Source organism: Gigantopelta aegis, chromosome 1 (genome assembly GCF_016097555.1).
Source record: "Gigantopelta aegis isolate Gae_Host chromosome 1, Gae_host_genome, whole genome shotgun sequence".
Taxonomy (NCBI): domain Eukaryota; kingdom Metazoa; phylum Mollusca; class Gastropoda; order Neomphalida; family Peltospiridae; genus Gigantopelta; species Gigantopelta aegis.
The window spans coordinates 43,388,982-43,413,525 of NC_054699.1; the positions used below are offsets into that span (position 1 = coordinate 43,388,982).

The window sequence follows — 24,544 nt, forward strand, 5'->3', positions numbered from 1 at the left end:
ATCAAGAGCTGGTACCGGGGTGCGAACCCACTACCTACCGGATTTAAGACTGATTGTTAAACAATTACACCACGGACACCGGTATAACACTGTGGATATGGACAGTATTTGGAAGAAGGAAATGTTTTATTTAACGACGCACTCAACACATTTTATTTACGGTTATATGGCGTCGGACATATGGTAAAGGACCACACAGATATTGAGAGAGGAAACCCGCTGTCGCCACATCATGGGCTACTCTTTTCGATTAGCAGCAAGGGATATTTTATATGCACCACCCCACAGACAAGGTAGTACATACCACGGCCTTTGATATGCCAGTTGTGGTGCATGGCTGGAAGAGAAATAGCCCAACAAGCCCACCGATGATCCTAGACCGTCCGCGCATCGAGCGAGCGCTTTATGGGCAGTATTTCGAATGCTAAAACTTAAACTCTTGTCATTTATATCAAACAATGTATTTACATTGGGTTCCGTTTTAAAAATCAAAACAAAAATAATAATAATAATAATAAGTATAAATATTTTTAAAAAAAACCACCCCAAAAACAAAGTGAAATCATATGTTTCCATAAGATAACTGTTCAAGCACGCCTGTTGTGGACACAATATCGACGTTCTGTTCAGTACAAGCGTATAACACTAAATCAAATAATTTGATTACGCCTATCATTCGCCTTATTCATTCAGCTTCAGGCATTATAACAATAAAACTAGCCAGGGATATTCCACTCCTCGCGGAGGAATATATCAAATGCAGCTTAGGTGTGATAAGGTCGTACGTTCTTCCGGCACGTAGATTTTCTTATTAATTCGTCCTCTAATTCGCACAATTCGGACATCCGTCAACCTACCGAAGGAAGCAAGCCCTTTATTTCCGTAAGAAGCATTTATGTATGGAACTCTGATTCCGTATCGACCGGGTCTGACGGCGTCGTTTGACGACCACGTCAAGTGCACAGCGACGAGGAGCTGTCATGACGAGAATTCAGTGTCCAACGAGTATGTGACTGGCAAAACATTCTGCGTGGTCTGGGGTTAATGTCCTGGTTGTAGACTCGCTAATATCCATCTAAAATGATACGGTTATATGGCGTCGGACATATGATTAAGGACCACACAGATATTGAGAGAGGACATCCGCTGTCGCCATTTCAAGGGTTACTCTTTTCGATTAGCAGCAATGAATATTTTGTAAACACCATCCCACAGACAGGATAGTACATACCACAACCTTTGTTACATCAGATGTGGAGCACTGGCTGGAACGAGATTGTAGTCTGTGAGACCAAAACATTATTTGTATGATAATCTCCATCTAACAAAAAACTGTATATAAAAAAAACAAAAAACATTCCGTGTGTGGTGTGGGGTTAATGTCCGGATTATAGACTTGGGATGATAATGCCAATCTTCCAGAACACTGGAAAAACATTTATCTAATGTCCATCTAAAATTATATTGGAAAAATAATAATGTTAATCTACCAGAAGAATGATAATCGAACATGGTCCCGGGGGAGGGAGGGGGGGGGGGGGGGTGCATTCTGTGTATGGCTTGGGATTAATGTCGTAATAGTAGACTGGGAGCAGGGGTGCTGATAACAACATCCCTTGTCCATCTAACACGGTACTGTACTATTTAAAGACACCGAGTGCGGTCATCTGTCAGGATTCGAAGCTATTGTACCGATTCTTTGCTGCCAAAAGAGAACTGGAAAAACATGCCGTGCATTGTTTGGGAAAATATTCGTTGTATGTTTTATTATTTAGGGTTCATATCCTAATAGTAGATGATGTGTGTGTATGTTTGGGGTTGGGGTGGGTAGCGTGGTTTGGGGGAGGGGTGGGTGAGGGGGGGGGCCTTAGGTGGTGTTTTTTTTTTTTTTTTTTTTTTTTTGGGGGGGGGGGTTGGTGGGGGTATATTTCATGGATTCTTTTGTCCATCTAATATGGTACTGGAAAAACATTCAGTGAGTGCTAAAGTCCAGCCTGGAGGATTGAAAGAAATTCCGTGTATGGGCTGGGGTTAATATTTTTGTAATATGCGGTGGAATGAAAACATTTATTGGCTGTTAAAGGCGCAGACCCTGGTTTTAACCTGTACAAAAATGGACACTAAGTTTAGTTAATTTACAAACCCGTAACTCATTTGGATAAAGTTACAATAGAGTGAAAGAAGAGTCTGTGACGTTTAAACAGGAAATATCCTTAAAAATAAACTACAACTCGAATCAATAAACCGCTACTTCTCAGACGCACGTGCGTTTTTTAAACATATGAAAAATGCAATTTTTTGGTACTACAAACACCAGGATGACCAGAAACACTTCGGTTCTACGGAAATGGATAATCTAAAGAATAAAATATAAGTAATGTTTGATTTCAGTGATCACAAACAGCTCTAATAGTGGAAAATATGCCGTAGTGTTTAAAAACTAGGATATGTCACTTTAAACTTAAAGCCCATCATAAAACTATATATATACTAGCGAAACATTCTGTATATGGTTTGGGTTTACTGTCCTAATAACAGACTGTAAACTAAATTTCTTGAGTGTTTAAACTTTATTTAATGAGACTGGTTAGAGAGTATGTTCTAATAGGAAAAAAAGAAGTTTGTTTTGTTTAACGACACCACTAGAGCACGTTGATTTATTAATCATCGGCTATTGGATGTTAAACATCTGATTGATTTTTACATATAGTCTTAGAGAGGAAACCCGCTACAGTTTTCCATTAGTAGCAAGGAAGTTGTAACAAGGCCTACCGGGTGTCGTGACCTACTTTCCGTGACCTTGACCTACTTTCATGTGACCTTGATGACGTCACGGCCTTGTCACGTGACCCGGCCCCTTCCTACTTATACCGGCCCCGACCTACTTAGATACCAAATAACAAATACCAAATGTATGTCAGCAATTTGAGTAGATCTAAAAATTTATGCAACAGGTGATCAATGTAGTTTGGATGGTTCCCACAACTGACCCTCCGTACGGCGTGATTGACAACCGCGATGGACCAATCATGTTTCGAAGTTCAAAAACCGCGGGCCTAACTTTGCTTGGACGCCATTAGGTTAGACAACATAATTTTTTTCGATGTGTAACGTTTTTGTATAGTTAGCATTAAAATTAGTTAAAATAATTGTCTTCTCCAACTGAATTATAATCATAGTAAACATATACTTCTGCTGACAAGTGTTAACAGCGGTGACAACTATGCGGAGCCTACGACTGACGTAAAATCAGTGTTTTCCTGCGAAACCGTCACATGGTATTGAAAGTGAAGTTTTGCCGAAATCCATCAAAATTCAACTGATATATAAATTCTACGAAGGTAAGAGTTTAAGAATCACTTTCCCTCCAATGTAATGGAATTTACTGACTCATTTAATCAGTCTTCGATGTATATATTGTCGTTAAGAATCCGTCATTAAACTGCACACAGTCAGACGAATGGCCAAAATAAAAGTTTTGGCAAGACTTCCGATCGTTCCAGCATTCAGTTGATTTAGGCTTAAGTTAGGTTTAAGGTTAGTGATAGTATTAACAAGCATGCTGGAACGTTTGGAAGTCTTAGCCTTTTTTTTCCATTTCTTTTTGTTTGCATGTGTGTAGGCGTGAGTATGTGTATGTGCTTTTGTGTGTGTGTATGTGCTTTTGTGGGGGAGGGGAGGGGGAGTGAGGGAGTAGCCTATATGGATGTGAGCTTTTAGGGGGATAAGGAAGTATTGTCTGGAAAGTTATAAATTAGGCAGATTTTATGTAGGGACCCTGAAATGTTTTGAAGCAAAAAAAAAAAAAAAAAAAAAAATTGTGATTTTTTGCAATCGGAACAGATCTGCCGGTTACGGTTTCTCGGTTTGATTCGATTTAAGCCAGTGCATCACGACTAGTATATCAAAGGCTGTGGTATGTGTTATTCTGTCTGTTGGGTGGTGTGTATATATATATATATATATATATAAGATACCTGGCTACTAATGTAGCAGGTTTGCACTCTAGACTATACATGTCAAAAGTACAAAATGTTTGACATCCAATAGCTGATGATTAATAATTCAATGTGCTCTAGTGGTGTCTTTAAACAAAACAAACTTTAACTTATCCATTAGTCCCCCTCCACCCCACCCCTCAATTAAAAGACCCCCAATTTTACCATAATATATATTAAAACAAGTCCTCACCTAACAGCAGATCAATTACCAATCTTGGGTAATTTATAATAAATACTGGTAAGACATTTTATTATTCCTTTATTGTTATTCTTAGAATTTTCAACTTAATGGTTTCTTCCAGAGGCTACTGAGGTTAAACTTATGTACCCTAAAATCTTGGAAATTAATAGATATATATTTTTTAATGTTTAGATAAATGATAGTAAAAGAACTGCTGTTTATAAATGGTCATGTGTTTGAAATGTAATGTCCTAACCCTAATTTCAAAACATTTCAAACCCATAACCACCTAGAAGAGGCACTTACATCTGTTTTGTTTTTATTACCTACCCTAAATATGATTTTCTTTTGGAGACAGTAGTTTTTGTTTTTCTATCATTATTTTATACCCCAAATTTTAGCAAAGCATAGGCATTTTTCTTCTTCCACATGTCATCTTATATGTAGCTTTGTGCAACTTTCTAACAGAAATCAAATAACATCATCAAAGTTAAATACATTGTTTACTACTTTTCTTAATTTACTGCTATACTTTTTAATTTTATACTTTGTTTAGTCATATTGATTTTGTTTCCTGTTAAAAAAAAAATTCCTAGAATTAAATTAAACTTTAAATTAATACAACGATATGTAGTTAAGTTACAGACTAATGTACTTCTTCAAATGGATGTGAAATACTTAACATGTTTGTTTTTATATATTTCAGCAACTGGACCAATGGATGTGGAGTCATTGATTAGATGTCAAAAATGAGATTCTGAAGACAAACTATTAAACAAATTACATTACATCTTGATACTGAGAACAGAATGATAGAAATAATAGAACAGTTTCAACTGATATGTGAAAGAAAAACTGGAGCAGGGGGTGAAATTGCTGCTGAAAATGAAACACTTTCAACAATTTCATTTAATACAATATTTTATTGTGGGGTTTTTTTTTGTGTGTTTCACATATTGCTGCTAAGGAGTAATTCAGACTTCCAAGACTTGGGACTCAGTTTGACACCACCCATCAAATGGTAATCCTTAATTGCTCAGTTGACTACAAGTTTTGAGGATAATGATTTGGAGATGGATGCCACAGAAAGATATGTTTTTGAATAAATATATTTACCTGTACCAGACTGCATGGGGATTAATATGTAAAGAACCTCTCTTTGAGAAAAAAGAAAATGTTAGGAAGTATTCTCATAATAAATATTAAACTAATTGTGCGAACTGCAATCTGTGGTTTAGTTTCATGTTATATATATATATATATATATATATATATATATATATATATATATATATATATATATATATATATAATTTTGCCTCTTTTTTATATATATATAATTAATTTAAAAAATTTATTTATATTATATATAAAAAAATTTAATTAAATGTTTATTTTGTATTATTATTATTGTTCTGTAGGCATGGGTTGTCTTATAATATTTATTACTATTTTTTATCTGCCTATGCCTCTAGAACAGATAAAGCTTTGTGAGTACATTTTGTGTGACAGTAGGATAACTAATGGGCGGGGTGTGTGAGATTGGGGGTGTGGGGGCAGAAGCTTCGAGTTTGATTCTCAGCAGTTGTTGCCACAACACATGAGTTTATAATTTATTTAAATACTGTGTTGTACTGGCTTAATTGGCAAATATTTTACAGACTGTCCAGCTATCCTACTTTTTCGTACTTTTTCGTCTTTGTCCTATTTTTCCTACTTTTTCTTCAGAATACTTAGTTTTTCTTACTTTTTTGTTTGAAAATGCCACGAATTGCTGTTAAAGTGTGCATATTCCTTGTGTTATTATAAAAGTCATCAGTTATGGGAATTATTTAAATTTTTCTTGGCAGCATGATATATCTCCCAATTTGTGGCACCATATAATCTCAACATATTAAAATTACACCCTCAAAGCCAACATATTTTCCAATGATTAACATGATTATAATGTACAATGTGTATGTATGACTATAATACATTGTGGAAAACTTGAATTAATCATGTTAACTCTGTTTTACTGTGCATCAGCATTCCTATGCATGTAAATATGTATATTGATTACACAAAATACATGTACAAACTAAGCACCACATAAAAAGGTGTTTTGAGCATGAATAATGTCTCTACGTACTATTTCAGTCCTACTTTTGCTCTACGTTTTCCTACTTTTGTCCTACATTTTCATTCCTAATTGTGTCCAACTTTTTCAAAAGGGTGTGCTGGACAGCCTGATTTTATAAAGAGGGGATGGGGCACCCAAACGTAAGCAGCCCTAATATATCTTGTCAGAACGGAGACGGGCCAATATGTCAGTATACATAACTGGAGGGCCAAAGATGTGGTCAACACCAATCCACCCTCTGGCTACGCCAGTTGTCATCTTTATTTTTATTTATTTATTTTATTTTATTTTTATTTTTTTTAATTTCGTGTATGGCTTTGGTTTCATAAATAGGGCAAGTGCCGTATATCGGTTGATTCAAGCAGTGCAGCTATGTAAGAATACACCCCCATAAACATCGCAATCCCACAATCTAAACCACTGCCTGTATAATTTTGGCACAGGCGACTGTACCCTGCTATAGTTTTGTAACCTTTCGTGCATAAAATTATGGTACACTGATAGCATTCACACACGCCTTGTATTTAATGTTACTGCTCACGTCCCTCCCTTTTTTTTTTTTTTAAACAAAACATTAAACGCAACCCGACCAAAAATAAAGACGCCACGGTTTTAAACGGGTCGAGGCCGGGTCGTCGCCGCACATTCTATTCTCTTGTTCCTCGGCATATCGGGATTCCATTAATATAAAAGTCGAACAACAACAAAAATTAAGATGAAAAAGAAGAAGAAAAAAGAAACAAACAAGACATTTTAATTTATCAGTTCTGACACAAAAAAACGAGCATAGGATGTTTTAAATGTTCTTTTGGTTGCATACGACGTTCGTCACTTCCGGGTTCTTGTGCTTCGATTTACTGAAGTAAAAATGGTTTCGTCTATTTCAGTCACGTTGTCATTGTAAATGTACCCTGTAATGAAACACTTGAATGTCTCCTCTTGTCGGCTTTTTAATTAAACAACGATATTTCTAAATACATTAAGGCAAAAACGTAATCGGCAGATCGGTTGATTTTGCTATCGACCTATGCGAATTGGCAGCCATTATTGAAAGTGTGTCTAATCTTGCATCACGTGTCACGGTGGGCGTGGTTAACTCGTCATACGGAGGGGTCAATTATGCATGACTGCCGTTAGAATATATCGAATACAATCAATGGATTTACTTGACAGATGTTTTTTCCCATTATCCATAGCTAAAGTAAAGTAGTGTATAAGTGAAAATAAACCTTCCCAACAGCAGCAGCAGCAGCAGAAGCAGCATATAAAAGATACCTTGCTACTAATGTACTCGTCTCAAGAAATTCTAACCTTGGAGCTCACGACAGCTCTCTCCAAGGATTGATTTTCTTGAGACTCGTGTCAAAAAAAACATCTACAAAAGGACGAGTACTAGAAACTATTATTATTTTGACTTCACGCGGGAGGCCTGTGTATATAAAGTATACATAATGCAAACAGGTGAGCAGCTAAATGTTCAAAAGAAATTGGTATGTACTATCCTGTCTGTGGGATGGTGCATATAAAAGATCCCTTGTGTGTGTCTGTGTGTGTGTGTGTGTGTGTGTGTAAGTTATATGATCGTTATGAGACGGAATTGTTTAATACTGAATATACATTTACGACGATTTTGAGAACACTGATACAGTTGCTGGAATTTGCATATAATATAATATTATTTGGTCTGGTGTTTATTAAGATATGTGCATGATTAAGTTGTATATGAATGTTTTCACAGCTTTTATTAGTTTAGTATAGTCTATGGAATTTGTCTTTACGTGATATTGTCACAGTGCTACAATTTCAACTTCATAATAATACAGTTTATATATTTAGTTTTACATTAATGAGAATTAATTAATTGGTACCCTGACGTCTGCCGTGGTAACTACTTCGTTAGCGACCTGCCAATCAGATCAATTAGTGTCAAGCGCTAATAAAATAATTATGTGACGAGCAGTCAAAGACACGGTGTAGTTTAATTGTCGCCACGGGTATTGCAGGCGTCTTAAAGGGACATACCCTAGTTTTTAAACACTAAGACATATTTTTGACTATTAGAGCCGTTTTCGATAACTGAAATCATACTTCACTTAGATTTTATGGTTTAGATTATCCATTTCCGTACATTCGAAGTGTTTTTGGTCTTCCTGGTGTTTTTAATATCACAAAATGCATATATCATATTTTTAAAAACGCACGTGCGTCTGAGAAGTAACAGTTATGGAGTCGAGTTTTAGTCTATTTTTAGAGGGTATTTCACCATTTCAAAGTCACAGACTCATGTTTCTCTCACTTGTAACTTTATCCAAATGTGTTACAGGTATGTAGTGTTAATTTTCACGGGTTGAAACTAGGGTCTGTCCCTTTAACGAATACACACTGACAACTACATATTATTAAATGGATACGTGTTTAGCATGTGTGTTATAAATAAGGATAATTTACCCATGAAAGACCCTGTCGTGCCCACGACAGGCGTCCTTGACAAATTCTCTGATGGAAGCATGCCAAAAATTATCCACACCCACACCCATGAAACACAGACCCAAGGAGGACATCTCTGCTGTTCGTACCCTTGAGGTTCTCAGTCGCTATGTCAACTCTATCGGGAGACCTATGTGTCATATACCCAAGAGCTGAAAACTATCTGTGTTAACAAGTTGTTAAAAATGTTTCATGTTGGAAAGGAAAAAGAAAACAACTACATCACCAACTAGTGACTTACACAGAGTACTTATTCTGGTGTGTGTTTAAATCAAGGAACAGAAGTCACAAGTTGGTGATGTATTTTTTTTTCTTCACTTTCCAACATAAAACAAGTTAAGAACATGGTGATACAGATAAAATATACAAGTCTAAGCTCTTGGGTGAACTATAGATTTGACCCCCCCCCCCCCCCCCCCCCCCCGCCCAGGGAATGACAGCGCGTTCTCCTTGGGGCCCCGCTTCGATCTCTCTGTGTCTAATATGGGTGTCGTCCCATTTGGTCGAATTCCCAATTGGTCAAAATGCCAATTGGTCGAAAAATAAGTACTTTTCTGTTATATAACAACTACCTGATTACCTGTGTATGTAATGAACATGGCCTCTTCATGTTTATACAAGTTTTGGTCACCTCGTGAAGCTGCAGTGATTGTGACATTGTGTGTGTAACATTCTGAAAGAAACTGCTGCATTTGTACTTGCATGTCATGACCAGTGATCCATAACTGGTTCAACAAAGGCCATGGTTTGTGCTATCCTGCCTGTGGGAAGCGCAAATAAAAGATCCCTTGCTGCCTGTCGTAAAAGAGTAGCCTATGTGGCGACAGCGGGTTTCCTCTAAAAAAAAATCTGTGTGGTCCTTAACCATATGTCTGACGCCATATAACCGTAAATAAAATGTGTTGAGTGCGTCGTTAAATAAAACACTTCTTTCTTTTTTTGTACTTGCATGTGTACTTGAAAGAACGAATATTTAAAAAAAATTAAAAATGTTTTGCCTTTTGTGAAAAAAAAACATTTTTAGAAGGAGACCTTCTTTTTTAATTAATTAAAAAAATCACTACATTCAATACATGGATTATTTCGATATTTGTCATATTTGCATATTTTATGCGTTAAGCGATATCTATATCATCTATACAATAATAATCGGTTTCCAAATAATCTGGAACAGTTCATTATAATGACTGAGGTAACAACAAGCATGCCAGTAAGATCACTGAACCATATCTATTGTTGTTTTAGCAGTTCGACCAAATGGGAGTAAGCCCTCATATGTATTCATGTATAGAAAAACTAATTTGATAAGATACATATGTTTGTTGACTCGTAATTGCCATGATTTTATAGTCTTTAGTGATAAGCTAGCGGCAACAATTAAAAGCCATAATGTCCTTGAATGCTGCAATATATTTTCATACTAACTGCTAGCCCCTAATTAACTAAAGACGACGTTGTTGCACGAACGACTGGTAACACCATAACAATTAACTGAATCATACTTGTCGCTACATACATAAATTACATTTGAATATAGTTGTAAATGTTACACTGTGACAATACGTTAAAAACTCTCCACGGTCCTCTACTAAGTCTACTCTAAAAACGCCTTTCCTGCGACAATGTTGTTACAAAAACAGTTTACTATTTACGTGTATTTCACTACAATGTCAGATACTAATCGATAAAATAACATCTACAGTTTGTGGCTTCTGGAGCCATCTTTCCCATTGCTCATCGTATATTATTAGGTACGTTGTTGAGATACCTGTAATGAACTTTAAAAGACTAACCCACTATAATTCTTTAGAAACCATCTTCATATCTGCCTAATGAATTTATAAAACAGTGTCTTTACATATTTGAAAACATGTTCCGCAAGGTCTGGTTATGAGATTAAATAAATGCATTATCTTTAGTATTAATAGAGTTTTTAGAATTGTTGATTTTCTAATAGACAATAATTTCATTACGCTTTTGCATTTCCAATATTTTAGCATCATAACTGAGCTAAAAAAAAAAGAGAAGGAAAATAGACAATAATAGAAGGCAAACATTTGTTGCGGCCTATTCTAGCTTCCATTGAGTATGGTAAGAACATACCTAAAGCAATTCCAATCAATATGGCTTTTGATTTGGAATACTCTATTTTTAGGCCTGAAATACGTGCATAGAAATCTAAAACTGTACAGTACAGGGACTCGGGAGATTCGTCAAGCATAAAACCAGCATCATCAGCATAATGCAATATGAGATATATTCGTGGCCGCCTATACAATAACATTGTCTATGAATCGCGTTAAGGGGCGACAAGAAAATATAAAATGTAGTGGTGAAAAAAAAGAAAGAGTTTAGATGTAGGGAGAGGGGCATGGCCAGTGCGTCTATATCAATACGTTTAATGGTTTCGTTATTTCTACCCCTGCGCGTGCTGTAACCTTATCGTAGTGCAGGGGTGTAACATTCTCTTTCAGAATGGCTAATACAGCACAAATTTGAAGTTTTGAGTAAAAGTCAGTATCTATCTGTGATATTTGTGTTTTTGCACAGTTCTTTACACTGTGTTTTTGTTTAAATCTTGAATTTTTATATTGATGTTGATCATCACTTTATTTGTTTGCATTACCATAGTTTGACACCCAATGGCTGATGTATTTTTCGTGCTGGGGTGTCGTTAAACATTCATTCATTCATTCATTCGTTATTTCTAAAATTGAATGTTATATTGCAAAGCGCGTCGGTGTCTCGCAGCTGTTAACATTGTTTTTATTGGCAAGTTTATCAGTTTTGTATACATTTGCTGGTCGTCAGTTACCTTTGTTTCACATTTAATAGCAGGGGAGCGAGACGTAGCCCAGTGGTAAAGCGTTTGCACGATGCGCGGTTGGTTTGGAATCGATCCCCATCGGTGGACCCACTGGGCTATTTTTCGTTCCGGCCAGTGCGTCACGACTGGTACATCAAAGACCGTGGTATGTGTTATCCTGTCTGTGGGATGGTGCATATAAAAGATCCCTTGATACTAATGGAAACATTTAGCGGGTTTCCTCTCTAAGACTATATATCAGAATTACCCAATGTTTGACATCCAACAGCCAATGATTAACAAACTGATGTGCTCTAGTGGTGTCGTTAAACAAAAACAAACTTTAACTCTAATAGCCGATATGTTTCTCGTGTTGAGGTGTCGTTAAACATTCATTCAATCGATTATTTTGGCACATGTAATAAAAGTGTATGGCGATAACGGATCACCTTGTCTACATCCACCTTCTACAGAGAGTGGCTAGAACAAAAATCAATATCACAGTACACTTGATACAGCGGTTTGAGCCCATCTTTTATCGTGGATTTAAAATTTTAAATGCCAAGTGTTTATCTATGAATGACCATGATTCAGAATGAAATCTTTTTAAATAATCTGCTGACAACACTAAACGTGGGATAGGTGTTGATGTCCAACTGACACGATACTGGGAAAACACCCTGTTTAAGATTTGGGATTAAAGGGACATACTATAGTTTTTAAACACTAAAGCGTTTTTTTTTTTTTTTTTGACTATTAGAGCCGTTTATAATCAATGAAATCAAACATAAGATTATTCATTTCTGTACAGCCGAAGTTGTTTCTGGTCATCCTGGTGTTTCTAATTCCAAAAAAAACAAATGTATTTTTCATATTTTTAAAAACGCACGTGCGTCTGAGAAGTAGCGGTTATTGATTTGAGTTTTAGTCCGTTTTAAGGATATTGCCCGGTATCGACCTCACCGACTCTTCTTTCACTCCAAGTGAGTTACAGGTTTGTAAATGAACTAAACTTAGTGTCCAGTGTAACGTTATCCAAGTGAGATACAGGTTTGTAAATGAACTAAATTTAGTGTCCATTGTAACGTTATCCAAGTGAGTTACAGGTTTGCAAATTAACTAAACTTAGTGTCCATTGTAACGTTATCCAAGTGAGATACAGGTTTGTAAATGAACTAAACTTAGTGTCCATTGTAACGTTATCCAAGTGAGATACAGGTTTGTAAATGAACTAAACTTAGTGTCCATTGTAACGTTATCCAAGTGAGATACAGGTTTGTAAATGAACTAAACTTAGTGTCGATTGTAACGTTATCCAAGTGAGTTACAGGTTTGCAAATTAACTAAACTTAGTGTCCATTGTAACGTTATCCAAGTGAGTTACAGGTTTGCAAATTAACTAAACTTAGTGTCCATTGTAACGTTATCCAAGTGAGATACAGGTTTGCAAATGAACTAAACTTAGTGTCCATTGTAACGTTATCCAAGTGAGATACAGGTTTGCAAATGAACTAAACTTAGTGTCCATTGTAACGTTATCCAAGTGAGATACAGGTTTGTAAATGAACTAAACTTAGTGTCCACTGTAACGTTATCCAAGTGAGATACAGGTTTGTAAATGAACTAAACTTAGTGTCCACTGTAACGTTATCCAAGTGAGTTACAGGTTTGTAAATGAACTAAACTTAGTGTCCACTGTAACGTTATCCAAGTGAGATACAGGTTTGTAAATGAACTAAACTTAGTGTCCACTGTAACGTTATCCAAGTGAGTTACAGGTTTGTAAATGAACTAAACTGTCCATTGTAACGTTATCCAAGTGAGATACAGGTTTGTAAATTAACTAAACTTAGTGTCCACTTTTACGGGTTAAGAGGCGGGATGTAGCCCAGTGGAAGAGCGCTTGCTCGATGCGCAGTCGGTCTGGGATCGATCCCCGTCGGTGGGCCCATTGGGCTATTTCTCGTTCCAGCCAGTGCCACACGACTGGTATATCAAAGGCCGTGGTATGTACTACCCTGTCTGTGGGATGGTGTATATAAAAGATCCTTTGCTGCTAATCAAAAAGAGTAGCCCATGAAGTGTCGACAGCGGGTTTCCTTTCTTAATATCTGTGTGGTCCTTAACCATATGTCTGACGCCATATAATCGTAAATAAAATGTGTTGAGTGCGTCGTTAAATAAAACATTTCTTTCTTTCTTTTATTTGTAGAGGTCCGCGCCTTGAATATAATGTTTAAATACAATGTAGTAGATTGGGTGGAAAATATTTCTTTGATTAGTTTATTAAACCAGCAGTTGAGTTTCTGTTTCATATTAGATAACGATGTCATAAGACAGCTTTGAGACCTGTGTATTCGAAACCCTAGTGGTATATGAGCACGTTAAACTAGTTACCTACCTATCGAGATTGCATCTTTAAATAATGTGTGTTACCGTGTACTGGACATTCGTCAATTCATTTGTAAAATAACACACGACAAAAACGTTCTTATTGATTATTTCTCTCAAATAGCCAGCGGAAATCGGAAACACTTTTATGTTGGTCGGATATAAACGCCAATTAATGGCTTTATGTATAAATAATAGTCTTCCAAATGGCTTTCCAGAAGATACTTATCATTAATATACAGCATCGACTAACGCAAGTTTGTTGCTTTACGCTACAACTCTGACATTCAACGTCAGTTAACCTGGAATTATAATTTTGTCATCAATTCATAGAATGTGCTTTTTATTTATTATGGTACAATGTATATAGAGAGGATTCGTCACGAGTGTTTTTTAATATGTAAAATGTCATGCACATAAGCGGAATCGACCCAATGCATGTGGTTAAGTTAAACATCATCCTTTTTATGGATGCCTAGATCGTGGTTAGTCAGCAATTTGCGGGCGATTCGGTGCCACGGGTTCGAGTCCCAGCAACGGCAAGGGACAATTTGTGAGGCCAGAAAGGACTTAATTATCCCCTGCGCCAGTGCGTTAATATCTATGTATGTGACAGTGAACCTCGACATACATACAATATATAGATATTCATACATCAATACATACATAGATTAATACACACAAGAGCACAAAACCCATATCTCAACAAGATGCCCATCAACCGGCCATGCCCTTTTAAGGGCAGAACTGAGAGAAAAAAATAAATAAAGATCACCCAACAGATCTAGCCTACTGAAGGGCTAAAGCCAGGTGGAAACTATGGTAGCACAACCACGACGGCCCCCAATAGGCCAGGTTCCAGAAAGAGATATAGTTCGGAAAATAAGTCAAAGTACTCGAACAGCCTAAGGGACATACCCTAGTTTTTAAACACTAAGGCATATTTTTTACTATTAGAGCCGTTTTTTGATAACTGAATTCATACTTTATTTAGATTGTATTGTTTAGATTATCTATTTCCGTACATTTGAAGTGTTTTTGGTCATCCTGGTGTTTTTAATATCATAAAATGCATTTCTCATATTTTTAAAAACGCACGTGCGTCTGAGAAGCAACAGTTATTGAGTCGAGTTTTAGTCTATTTCTAGAGGGTATTTCACCATTTCAAAGTCACAGACTCATGTTTCACTCAATTGTAACTTTATCCAAATGTGTTACAGCTTTGTAGATTAACTAAACTTACTGTTAATTTTCATGGATTGAAACTAGGGTGTGTCCCTTTAAAACAAAATCAGTGCTATTTGTTGATGAAATATTGATCTGTTTTTAAAATATTTATAATTTCATCACTCATGAGAAAAGTGGTAGTTCGACATAATTAATAAAATTCGTGAAATAATTGCAGAGTATTGAAAAACGCAGGGCAGGGGCGGAGCAGTTGTCCCTACTCGAAAAAACATATACAAACAAGTGCTCTTCTTGTTAAGGTGGAAATTAATAGACCCTATATTACGACGAAAGAGCCGGTGCAAATCGACCCCATATGCCATGACAGGCGTGCGCTATAACCGCTTGCTCTGAATGTGTACGTTGAGCCAAGTGGCCAGACTTTATCTTCACAAACCGGCCTCGGTGGCGTCGTGGTTAGGCCATCGGTCTACAGGCTGGTAGGTACTGAGTTCGGATCCCAGTTGAGGCATGGGATTTTTAATCCAGATACCGACTCCAAACCCTGAGTGAGCGCTCCTCAAGGCTCAATGGATAGGTGTAAAACCACTTGCACCGACCAGTGATCCATAGCTAGTTCAACAAAGGCCATGGTTTGTGCTATCCTGCCTGTGGGAAGTGCAAATAAAAGATCCCTTTCTGCTAATCGGAAAGAGTAGCATATGTAATGGCGACAGCGGGTTTCCTCTCAAAATCTGTGTGGTCCTTGACCATATGTCTGACGCCATATAACCGTAAATAAAATGTGTTGAGTGCGTCGTTAAATAAAACATTTCTTTTTTTTTGTCTTGACAATATATATAAATACATTTATCTCGCATTCATGTAAAATTCTTTAATCTCATTGGTTGTTTGCCGTTGGACAAATCCCTTATACCCCTGTGGGCGGAGCCAAATTCTCTTATACCCCGTCTGTAATTTCCAACCACCCCAGTTAATGCTAAAGCAATAATTAGATTATAAATAACATTGATAATCAATCAAGTATATTAATATCTGTTTCAGACAATTAAAAGTTAAAAACTCGTTTATCGATGGAACTATTTTTCGTCACTGGTAAGTGGTTTCGTTCGCGTCCGCGTGGTACGGCTCCGTTAATAAATTGTTAACAGTTATTGTCTGGCGTTATTTTGATTATCTGGCTATATGGTTTAACATGTCGGCAAGATAAATTCGTTGTAGAAGCATCTCTCGGGGTATATGGCTTTTTCTGTACCCTCTGTGTGCTCTTTTACTCCCTCGCCTTCGGCTCGGGGTAAAAGAACACACAGAGGGTACATAAAAAGCCATATACCCCTCGTGATGCTTCTACAACTTATAATAATAAATATAATAACCATATGTAGGTAGGGTACTTTGTTTGCATAGTGGTTATTTTTAAACCCGATATACCAACTATTGAGATTTATCCTACATTATCATTATTTATCATCCATTAAAGGCTTCTGTGGGAGATATCGCTGGCACTATAAGTCTGCCAAATATAATGACATTCAACCCACATTACTGACATTGTTTACAATTGTCGCAAATGAAAATAATGATAATGGATGATAAAAAGAATACCCCCCCCCCCCCCCCCCCCCCCCCCTCGTGTTTCATAATAACATAATTTATCGGCAAGCCTCGGATTTCATACTTTTATCAACTCGTGCTGATAAATTATGATTTCACGAGATACTCGGAGAGTATCCTCTTTGTATTGTCAAGATAATATGATGATTTTTGGGACGGGACTACTTTTACACTAGTTATGATCTAAATATCTTCTGGCTCAACATCATAACCCACGAAGAACTCCATAAACAAACCTCCACACAGTCATTGGTATCGGAGATCAAGCGCCGAAGGTGGCACTGGATTGGCCATGTTATTAGAATGCCTCAAACAGCCCTGCCAAGAGTGGCACTCCGATGGACCCCTCCTGGAAAAAGGAAACGAGGAAGACCGAAAGAAACATGGTGGAGAAGCTGGCAAAAGACAGGCAGCAGTGGCGATCTCTGGTTACAGCCTTATGTGATTCTTAGCACGAAGGGGATTAAGTAAGTAAGTATGATCATCAAATGAATGTTGTTTATAATTGCGTATTCTTTTATTTACAATTGATTGTTTTGATTTTTTAAAACCATTTTTAAGACAATTGTTATTTATTTTGCTCCACAACGTTAGAAATCGTCTACTGCACTATACACTGCACGCGCACGCGCACGAAAACACAAACATGCACATGTACACTCTCACACAGGCGGACGAAAATGTACATTTGTGTGTCCTACTATATATATATATATATATATATATATATATATATATATATATCTCGCTCCATATATATATATATGGCATTGTGCTTCGCTCTGTTCCCCCCCCCCCGTGCGTGTGTGTGTGTGTGTGTGTGTGTGTGTGTGCGTGTGTGTGTTTGTGTGTGTGTGTTTTGTACATATGTGAGAGTGTGTATGTGTGTTTTCGTACGGTGTAGTATCGATCAGGCAGAGGAATGTTTTTTAATTCTATTGCCATGAGGCCAGTGGATTTGATAATATTTTGACCACTTGCCATCGGGATCGCACAAAGTAATTTTTAGTGGCGCGATTCTTAAAACCATTGGCCTCGTGCATCGGGCCATCGTATTCTAGAACCTCTGTGATCAGGTAAACGCACTACAACATACCTTTCAAGAAAAAACACGAACGTATGTTAATCAGGCTACAACCTCCATTTACGAGATTACCCATCGTGTTTATTGTTCGGTCTGTTCCCTACTCGACCGGGTATCCCATGAGTCTCTTCGCTGTCTCTTGGAGGAAGTCATCCGTTATCATTACTCATAATCCCTTCGGCGTGACCAATGCGCAAAAACCAGAACCGCAATAATCTATAATTTTATGGCAGTTTATCAGCGATTACCTTTGGTATTTAATTAGCTTTTAGTAAATATAACGAGTTCTGTTTAGAGAAAAGTGTTTTTGTTCACTTGGGATCAAATGAAAATTGTAATTCCGCGCGTCTAATGTTCTGAATTTCAGGAATAAAATGGAGGACATGTCAGGAAATTTCACAAGCTGAAACCCCAATAAAGAAGCCATTATAGTGTTTATTTGGTATTTGTATCAATACAGGATGTAAGGGAGATACATCTTAGTTAAGCTGTATCAGATCCCAACCAGACCTCAATGATATATAGAGGATATTTCATGTTGTTGTTTTTTGTCAAATATGATTTATATCTAATCGAGTGAATTTTGCAATCATATTTCACGAGTCGTGCTTGCGCGATGAGTGTGATACGACAGCAAACTTCACGAGAAGAGATATAAATAATATTTGACAAAAAAAATAATTGAAATTTTCTATTTATTATTTAACTTTTGGCAATTTACCTTTATTTTTAAAATGCCAGCAGCAAAATAGTTCAGGCTTTCTTACAGTGAAGATAACACTTTCTACAGTGACGATAACACATTTTAGAGTGAAATAGTGAAATGTTCACTCGAAAATGTGTTATCGTCACTGAGTGACTGATAACACTTTTAGTTCACTGATATTTTAAGATATTTCACTAAATGTTATATAATAATAAAGTATATTAAATATAAATATGTAAACAATTTGATAACTTTGCAAATTATAGTCCGTCCCATTGTTTTAAAGAAATGGGGGATTTTGTCAATAATTTCGGTTTGATTTGACGTAAGAAGAACAGTAAAAGTGTTTTGGAAATAACAAAACACGACCATTTGTGTGGGCAATTAAAAAACAATATTCGGTTTAAAAAATAAATAATAATAATGTTTGTTAACATTCAAGAAAGGTATTTCATTTGATTTAGTTTGCTTTCTACCTCCTCTTTAGCAGGAGATCTTTTACATGTTGCTTCATGCACCATCCCACTGACAGGATAGTACATACCACGGTCTTTGATATACCATTTGTGTAGAATAGGTTGGAATGAGAAATATCCCAAATGGGCTTACAAAAAGAAGGAACGAGGGAATGTTTTTATTTAACGACGCACTCAACACATTTTATTTACGGTTACATGGCGTCAGACATATGGTTAAGAACCACACAGATATTGAGAGAGGAAACCCGCTGTCGTCTTTTCATGGGCTATTCTTTTCGATTAGCAGCAAGGGATCTTTTATATGCACCATCCCACAGACAGGGTAGTACATACCACAGGCTTTGATATGTCAGTCGTGGTGCAGTGGATGGAATAAGAAATAGACCAATGGGCCCACCGACGGGGATTGATCCCAGACCGACCACGCATCGAGCGAGCGCTCTACCACTGGGCTACGTCCTGCCCCAAATGGGCTTACTGACGGGGATCGATTTCGACTTCACATCAGACGAGCTTTACCACTGGGCTACGTCCTGCCTCAAGCGCATGTGCAGGAATGTACGCAGGTGGGTGGGGTAACAGTTTTAATGGGTGAGGGGGGGTCGATCCTCGAACTCCCTCCCTTCACAATCGCCGGCGCCACACCACAGACACACAGATAAAAACAGATTACGATAGATACACACACTAATAACTAAATAAAGAAATAGAAATAAAGACTGACACATCAATAAAACTCTATATATAGATGCTCACACAGACAAACAGATGGATGGAAACAGACACGTATATTGATGGATGGATGGATGGGTGGATGAATGGATGGACAGAGATGGATATATACACACACAGATAGATAGATAGATAGATAGATAGATAGATAGATAGATAGATACATACATACATACATACATACATACATATATACATACATACAGAGAGACAGTAATATAGTTAGATATATAGATAGGTAGGTGTGTAGGTAGGTAGGTAGATAGATAGGTAGGTAGATAGATAGGTAGATAGACAGATAGGTATATATATATATATATATATATATATATATATATATATATATATATATATATATATATATATATATATATATATATGTGGATAAGCAGACGAATAGATATACTTCTATTTCATTTAAAACTTTTAAGGTGTTTGCATTACCTGGATGGCAGCGAACCAAACAAAAATTAATGAATGAATCGACCATTAAATAAATAAATAAAAATTAAGTAAGTAAGTAAGTAAGTAAGTAAGTAATAATAAATAAATAAATAAATAAAAAAATAAATAAAATAAAATAAAATAAAATAAAATAAAATAAATAAATATAAATTTCTAAATAAATAAATAAAATATCCTGCGAGCAGAAGACTAACTTTCGGTGTCTGCACCTCATCGTGTGAAGAATTCTTCAGGGGCGTTAACTCAGCACGCTCGAAACCTCCCAGTCATAAATACAATCGGAAAATATTCAAAACGTGTCCCTGGGGTCCGGCATATTTCAATAAATGGACGCGGATGTCTTTTATATTCACAACTTGCCGACTGGAATGTGTCTGTGTTCTTCGGTTATTTCCCCAAGAGAACTTTTAAATAGCTTCCCACGTATTATCATACCGGCGGAAAACGCGCTAACGGAGAGTGCAAATATTAACCCGTTTTCAGCCATTTGGCCTTCGATTTTAACGAAGTAGGTAGTAAGAAGTAAATAAAACTTCACCGTGTTCAGGAAATTGAGCGTTCGCGGTCGTTAGATTTGTTTATGTTGAATGTGATACAATGGAAATCATTCAAAGTGTTCGTGAACGTCTTCTGTCCTTAACGCACTACTTGTCTAGTTATGTTTGCGAATGAAAATTTGCTTTGAGCGTGGTGGGGGAAGGGTTCGAACCCCGAACCCCGAAACCCACCTTTACATATTGCGCTTTGGATGTGGTTCACATATTCACGTCTACCAACTGAAGGAAGGAAATGTTTTATTTAACGACGCACTCAGCACATTTTATTTACGGTTATATGGCGTCAGACATATGGTTAAGGAACGCACAGATATTGAGAGAGGAAACCCGCTGTCGCCACCTCACGGGCTACTCTTTTCGATTAGCAGCAAGGGATCTTTTATATGCACCAACCCAAAGACAGGATAGTACATACCACGGCCTTCGTTACACCAGTTGTGGAGCACTGACTGGAACGAGAAATAACCCAATGAGGCCATCGACGGGGATCGATCCTAATCTAGCAATTGAGAAAGAATTAAACTGATTTGCATTTTTAAATGGTAAGCCCTTTGGATTTTATTATTTTGTCATTCTACTAGGGGTAGGATTTATCTAAGTCGGTTGAGTGCTCGCTTGAGGTGCTTGCGTCGCAGGATCGAACGACCTCGGTGGATCCATTCAGCTGATTGGGGGTTTTCTCGTTATAAGCAGTGCACCACAACTGGACAACGGTCGTGTGTGCTCTCCTGTCTGTGAGAAAGTTCATATAAAAGATCCCTTGCCGCATTAGGAAAAACGTAGCGGGTTTCCTCTGATTTAGAGTCAGAATTACCAAATGTTTGATATCCAATAGCCGATGATTAATTATTAATCAATGTGGTGTCGTTAAACAAAACACACTTTTTTGTAATTTTATTTGTGTATTGACGTTTAGGGACATGAATGTACACCGCGATTCTGGAGTTTAAAAAACCCCACGTTTGTTTTGTTTAATGACACCACTAGAGCACATTGATTTTTTGATCATCGGCTATTGGATGTCAAACATATGGTCATTTTGACACAGTCATAAAGAGGAAACCCGCTACATTTTTGTATTAGTAGCAAGGGATCTTTTATATGCACCATCCCACAGACAGGATAGCACAGACCACGGCCTTTTGATATACCAGTCGTGTTGCACTGGCTGAAACGAGAAATAGCCCAATGGGCCCACCGACGGGGATCGATCCTAGACCGATCACCCATCAGGCGTGCGCTTTACCTCTGCGCTACGCCCCGCCTCTTGGAGGTCAAACAGATGCTCGAAATGATATATGTCATTCGTTCTATAAGCAATCTTCATTTGATATTAGACAATTTAGCATAGATTCCAGTGGCAGATTGCATTTGTGAAGTGAAATCAGATAGTTTGTTTTGTTAAACGACAACACTAGAGCACATTGATTTATTAATCATCGGCTATTGAATGTGAAACATTTGCTAATTTTGATATATACTTTGTATTTTTCCATTAGTAGCAAGGGATCTTTTGTATGTACCATCCCACAAGCAGGACAGTACATACTACGGCATTTGATATACCAGTCGTGGTGCACTGGCTGGAACGAGAAGTGTAGTGAAATAAAGGATAGCGAAGAACAGAAAGACATCAAAAGTTTACAATCTCTTCTGTACAAATATTCCAGAGACTGCAGCACGGGCGTAGGAAGGTACCAAAAGGTGGCGGGCACAAACACACACAAACACAGACACACACACACACACACACCACACACACACACACACACACACACACACACACACATACACACACACACACACACACACACACACACACATACATATATATATATATATATATATATATATATATATATATATATATATATACACACACACACAAATACACACACGCACACACACACACACACACATACACATACATATAAACCATCGCTGCTGCCACAAAGTGGGGGGGGGGGGAGGCACATACTCCCCTTTCCCCAACCCCACTCCGCTTCCTACGCCAGTGTGCAGTATTAAAAAGAGTTGGGGTTTTTTAAAGTTTGTTTTCTTTAACGTCACCACTAGAGCACATTGATTAATTTAATCGTCGGCTATTGGATGTCAAACAGTTTGGTAATTCTGAGACACACGTTCCCGCTATACAACAGAGGGTACTCTACTTTCAAATCGCGTGTGATTATCTCATAGAAACTGCATTAATAAGTCTTTTTCATTCTTTCTTTTCTTCTCTTTTCTTTCTTTCTTTCTTTCTTTCTTTCTTGTTTTCTTTTCTTTTCTTTTCTTTAATTATTAGTAGTAGTTATCAATTTTATATATCACTGGGTTTTTGTTTTTGTTTTCTTGTTGCAGTACCGTAGAAACGATATCTAGATTGGGGGTCCAATTTCTAATGGAGGGGGCAGAGTTTCTAGTGGGTGGGAGGCACAAGCAGGGCAGGCCAGGTCATAGGGTTTTACGTGTACATTCATTGTAGCGCACGCCTGTCTTGGGCACGAGGCCGGCTCCTCCGTCCAGGACAGGAAAGGTGGGGGGGGGAAGGGATCGCCTGCACTGGCAGGTGCAAGTGAGCACCAGCAGCCCGACCTTGGTCGGTAGCAGGCGGAGGGGAAGGAGGGGAGGGGTAATGGTGCTATGGAATTTTTAATGGAGCAAGAATTATGCCAAAAGAGAAAAGGTGCGCAAGTTTGATTGAGGAATATGGGCGCAATTTTGAACGGTCGGCCAAAAAGAAAGTTCCAGAGCTAATATAGGTTTTGACATTAGTGAATCGAGAGAAGCTCGTTAATTAGACCTCTATGATGCTGTGGTGTCTCCCTAGGTTGCCCATTGGGCCCTTAAAGAGGGCCTTACCGCTTCTGGTCGTTGCATGACAACCCAGGGGTGACTCGTCCAATTGTGTAAACACCGGTAGGTAAGGCGCTGTCGTTGTTTTTGCAGTTACCGACGTCCTCCTCTTCAGTGTCACCAAGTACCATGTAGACCACCAGCAGCAAGTATTTGGGGGTGGGATAGGGTAGGCTGGTATTCGGCACAAGCAATATTTTTATCTTTATATATAGCGGGGAACCCGTACATTTTTGTCCCTAATTGCGGGGTGGGGAGTGAGGGAGTTGGTACAGGTTCTTACGGGCCTGTGTTGTTGTTGTTTTTTTGTATTGTGTTCGCTTTTGGGGGTTTTTTGGGGTTTTTTAAAGCTATGAATTTATTAGTTAAATGAAATATTCATAAATCAATAAACAAACGAACAAAAAAAAAAAACCCTCACCTCTATTAACTGGTGCATCCACTCAACACTAAGTCTTGTAGAAAATATTGCAACATAATAGTACCGATACAGTAGCAGTACAGATATTTTACTCTTTTTCTTTAATTACATATCAAATATGCTTATAAAATGTCAAACAGCGATTCTGTAATATATTCAAAAGAAAATACGTAGTATCGCTTTGACACCATAATCATATTAAAACGACAAAGCATTGTTGACGTCACGTCAAAGGATGTTTGATGTTATAGCAACGTTCACGGCAATTTTCGGAACTTACGGAAAATGTCGAAATACCAATCGGCATACATGTGTATACGTGCTCGTATGTGTGCGTGCGTGTGTATGTGTAAGTGAATGTGTGGGAGAGAAATAGAGAGACACCGAGAGAAACAGAGTGAGAGACAGACAGACAGAGACAGAGTAAAACATAGGAAGAGGGAGAGAAAGAGAG

The 24,544-nt window shown here is 37.5% G+C and overlaps 1 long non-coding RNA gene across 1 annotated transcript; it reads right to left on the minus strand.

The window, feature by feature from the left end:
• Positions 1–489: 489 nt before the first annotated feature.
• Positions 490–24,262, minus strand: LOC121368247. The gene is made up of 3 exons (XR_005957494.1): positions 24,091–24,262; positions 9,372–9,464; positions 490–1,075 (listed from the first exon to the last, which is right to left on the minus strand). It is a non-coding gene; the product is annotated as an uncharacterized LOC121368247 (long non-coding RNA).
• Between the last annotated feature and the right edge of the window lie 282 nt (positions 24,263–24,544).